A 5299-nucleotide genomic window follows, 5' to 3' on the forward strand; every position below is an offset into this window, starting at 1 on the left:
TCTCTTTCTCTCACACACACTCTCACACACACGTTTCGTCAAGCTTGAGTGTATAAACTGAAGCCGTGTGTATGTTTAGCAGTGTACACAAATCCCAGTGGGTTTTATAATGTGCTAGACTAAATCATTTAGCACAAAAAGTGAATGCTGTGTTTTCAACCCATGTCACGTTCATCTACCTTTCTGCTTGAGATGTAATTTATATATATTAGAACTAGGAATGTGGTTACCAATTGAAATTAAACCAGGTACAGAGAGGTCTTTGAAAAGAGTAAAGTGGGAGTTATAAAACCCATCCCTTTTCCTGAATGCTATATTTCCCACTAACTGTATAATTTAGAAAACTTCCTTGGTTCCTTGAAGATCAAGGGTTAGAAATGGAGCAGGAATGTAGAGATTTTTACGAGACTTTTGGAAATAACTTCTGCAAAATATATAGTAAATGGAAAATGTCGGCCTGTGATTTTTACACATCATTCAATATCAATTAGCAGCAGCTGAGTCACTATATCTCTAGCTCTGAATATACAATCTTTATCAGTCTCAATCTTTACTCTAAATCTTGGTGAGATTGCCTTAGCTGAGTGAGATTGGGCCACGCTGCAGAGCAAATATTGATGGCTGATCAGCTTTTTCTCTATAGAGCTTCTCTGGAGATCTTTATGAAATACAATAGCTATTAGTAGAAATCATTTACACATGGGGCCTGACCAAAACTGTGTGTCCTTAGGACTCTACTCTGAAATTGCGATTTGATCACGTAGCTACTTCCACATTGGCCCTATTCATATTCTACCTTATTCAGTCCCCACCCTTTAGGCAAAAATTACCTGTGGATATGGCCAGAGTGGTGGTACAGAAATGCATTTGTATAGTTACTTTCAGACCATTCATCTAAAAGCCCAGGTGAAGCATGTATGTGATAGAAATGTTTAAATGTGAAAATTTAACAAAATTCTTTTACATCAAAGTACGATGTATTTTCTGAATGACTCCTGGATGAATAGAATAAATCTCCTGTAAAAGTCTACTTTTTTTACACTCAAATTTTAAAAGTCACTTTCTGTCAAACAGGCTGCATTCTGTTGACCTTGAAGTAGGTGTGATAAGCAAGGGACTCTTAAAGATCCAGCTGTTATTACAACATGATCGAGCACAAGGGGGATCTGAAAACTATAACATCCACTGGGTAATAAAGGCAGCGAAAGAGGGGACACCTAGGATGGAGGATATGGTAGCTGAGAATGAAGTTGGCTTTCTAAATGGTGAGCTGAAAGGGTGGGGTATATTTTCCTTATCCAATTCTTTCAAAAACATGTTCTTTTTCTGACCAGCTTGGCTCTTTTCAAAAGAGTACAAAGACCATATTTCCTTCTCAACAAACATTTATCAAAATGGCCAGTAGGTTTGTGAATTATTGCTCGAATTTTAAACCATTAAGTACTTCTCTGGTGCTGGTGAATGTCTTCTGAATCTTAGTTATCAACATATGTAGCAGTAGAGATGTCATAGGAATAACCCAAATTCGTGCTATAAAAAGATTTGTGTCACTGGAAAAGTAACAGAAAACACTCCAACTTGATAAGAACTTATTGTGAGGCAAGGGGCCACACATTTCTCTTTTCAGATGCAATGGGCTGTCGCGGGTATGTCGAGTCCTTGAAAATAGCCCGAAAGAATCTGCCTATCCACTTCAAAAAATTGTATCTCTATACATGTATCTCCAATTTTCAGAGGTAATAGATGAATTTAAAGTAAGACATTCAGTGACATTCAACTAAGAGGTTCATCAAAGTCAATCGTATTTATTAAGTGTGAGATGAATTATTTTTTATTATTGGGATATCATAAAGTTCAAAGCTTTGTGTTTGTCATGCATAGAAACAGTATCAGTCCACTTGCTCAGAGAAAAGGAAAAAAATCCCACCCGTATTTTTGAGGATGTAGTGACTTTTAAACCTTTTTTTAGAAAAACTTGTAGTGTTTACCTGTCTTTGTCTTCAAGGAAACCATCTTTTTGATCAAATAATGTACTAATTTGTTAAATTTTATTCGGTAACATATAAGTTAAAGTTTAAAATACCTTGGATAGTTCCTTTTTCTTCATAAAACAATCTTTATTTCATTTCTGCTATCACTTCCAAGAGTTGGCAACAAGATCATTGCAGAGTGCATACATGGTATCATTTGGGGAACTACACATAACATAAAAGGCAAAAGCTACAATGTGGAAATAAACAGCTTGGTTCATTCTGCTTTCCTACACTTGGTGCAAAAATGGCTGGCGAAGTCGGGGTTGACCAGCTGTCAGCCGAGGGCCGCAGATGCTCAGGCTGGTAACCACACAGCCAGGAACACTCAGGCCTCAGCACCTGTCCCTCCCAGGGGTTGGCGAGGACCCAGGCTGTCAGCAGCTCCAGAGCCATCCAGGCAGGCTGAGCTCAGCCTAATGACTTGTGTTAGGAATAGTGGATGACATTTTTCTCTCCTCAGTCTCCTGCTCTCTACCACCAATTACCAGAGCATTGAAAGAGAATGTTGAGGTGCCACTGACTTAATGAGGTGCCACTGTCTGATTTTTATGCCACTACAATGACAGCTTTGGAGATTCCTTGTTTCTCTGAAGGACTCTAGTCATGACTCCTCTTGTCATCAAGCGGCCATTGTGATCTTTGGTGTAAAGTGACTGGAAATGCTGTCAAGAAGCAAAATCACGGTCATTGCATGGTTTGGGCTAGGACAGCAGCCATATTTTTGAGACACAACAATGTTGGCCACTGTTTCCTTCCAAATGGTGGAAATGCTGAGGGGTTGGGTGAGTTACAGCTCAATTGAGGACTAGTAAGCAGTTCCTTCGATGTTAGCCTATTACAAGTTTAAGAGAGAATAACTAGGTCCGTGCACTAAGAAACTGGATACAAACTTAAAGACCAAATTCACAGTTAATTGTAAAAGTTAGCTTTTGAAAAGATCAACATTGAAGTTAATACAGATTTACTGTGTGTTAAATGTTTCACGTTAGATCCTTTGTTTCAAGAACAACTGGCTCCAACAAATAGTCAGTTTGGTCTTACTCTCCCTTTCTTTTCTTTTCCCCTCCAAATCAAATAAATCAGTCGAATCTTAATCTGATGTCAAAGGAACACTTTTTTTTTAAGATTTTTTATTGGGGAATTGGGGGAGGGGAACAGCATTGGGGAATTGGGGAAGGGGAACAGACAAGTTGCTGTCCTTTTGTTCTTCAGTCTAGTTGTGGAGGACGTTGTTTCACTGGCCCATGTTGATATTATCATTGTGCTCTTCCCAGCTAAGGCAGTCAGTCGCCGGCCATTGGACAGCCACTCACGGTAGCTCACTGCAGCTCACAAAAGTTCACACCAGCTGCTGGCCAGCCTCACTGCAGCCTATGCCATAGCCGGCGACTCACGGCAGCCCAGCTCCAGGTCGAGCTGTTGTTCACCATCTTAGCTGTAGAGGGCAGTGTCACTGGCTGTCATGTGGGACCCGAACCGGCGTCCTGCTGCTCAGAACTGGTGTCCCAAGGCAAATCCTAACCAAAGCGCCACTCAGCCTGCCCTCCTTAGTTCATTTTTAAATTGGATAGTTTGGTTGTTGTTATTGAGTTGTGTGAGTTCCTTATATATTTTGGATATTAACTCTTTATCAGGTATATGGTTTGCAAATATTCTCCCATTCCAAAAGTTGTCTTTTCATTGGTTTATTTTTTTTTTTCGCTGTGTAGAGGCTTTTTTGTCAAGGAACACTTTTAAATTTCCCATTTAATCTCTGTCTTTTCCACACTGTAAATTAGAGACTCTGCACTTTATATTTTAATATTAATACACTTAAACCAATCAGAGTGAGCTACTTTATAATTATGTTTTTTATTCATTAACATTAGTGAAATACACACTATCCATAATAATGGGGACATGTGCCATTTGCACAGTGAAAAGCTTATCCACATTGACTGCCATAGAATTTAGAGAAATCCAAATTTCTGTTTGCCAGAAGAAAGCATCAACTCTTCATTATTCCAACTCACTAGAGTCTAAAATGAATATGTCACCTGGGAACTGCCTGATTTCTCAGGACAGCTTTTCTTTTGGCCTCCAGCATCCCCAGAAATAGAACCTTTTCTCCACAGCTGAGGAATAACATGGGCGGTGCCTATCTCACAAATTGCTTAAGAGGGTTTAATGAGAAGATGCATATAAAACACCCCTTATCACATACAAAACATGATAGGCAATCGATATGTATCAGCTATTATAATTTATTTAATGTTTAAATTATGCAATTATGCCTTCCCTCAAGCAAACTAGGTTTCATAAAATATTTGTTAGGTGAAGATTAATACACATTACAAACTTGCTTTCTTTCTTTCTTTTTTTTTTTTTTTTTGCAATTGCTGAAAATTCATGCAAAGCCATAAAACAAACCAAGATAAGCCATATAAAGAATCTGACTTAATAAGAATCATTACCAGCATGAAGCTTTGCAGAGGCAGCAGGCTTGGCTGTCACACTCATTATCACTGTAGCTGGTGTGCAGTTTGCATAGCATAGGACCTGCAAAGCCCTGTGTCTCCCAAAATGTAGGTATGTCTATTTAATCAAACATTAACTGATACCTTTTACTTCTTTTATTCCGACATATATATTAGATAGTGAACTCATAATGGAAATAGTGATTGTTTCCTTTCTTCCTAAATTACCACAGCACTTGATACTAGTGACCCACGTGACAGGACTCACCGATGACAGTAGGTGAGAGTCGATACTTTTGTCCCATCATAAAGTTTCAGGCTGAAGTCTTTGTCTCTGTGAACTTTTAATTTCAAATCCTTTTTAGTGTGGAGATATTTGCTTCCAAGATAAACACTTCTCTTTGAAAGAAAATATTTATTCCAGGATGAAAATAATGTCATATTTTACCCAAAATAGTGTAATTATTGTTATTATTTTGTGAAGATATACTTTTCTTTCATGTGGATTGTGTGTGTGTGCCTTTAATGAGCTCACCTGAAATAAAAGTTGACTTGCCTGAAACATACAGATATTTGAAACCAATTTTTCTAATATACCACAAAGGCTCAAAATATTTTATAACAATTTTGCAGAATGAAGCATAGGTCCACTTTAATTATTTTAGAGCATCACCTAGAAATGATGATGGCAATAACCATGCCTTCTGTATTCCTGTTTTCTTGGTAAATTTTGTTTAAAAGTATACTTAGTTCTTATTACTATCAAACACAGTATCAAATGTATAATTATTATTTTAATTCTTTTTTTTT

Source organism: Hipposideros armiger, unplaced genomic scaffold (assembly GCF_001890085.2).
Source record: "Hipposideros armiger isolate ML-2016 unplaced genomic scaffold, ASM189008v1 scaffold_273, whole genome shotgun sequence".
Taxonomy (NCBI): domain Eukaryota; kingdom Metazoa; phylum Chordata; class Mammalia; order Chiroptera; family Hipposideridae; genus Hipposideros; species Hipposideros armiger.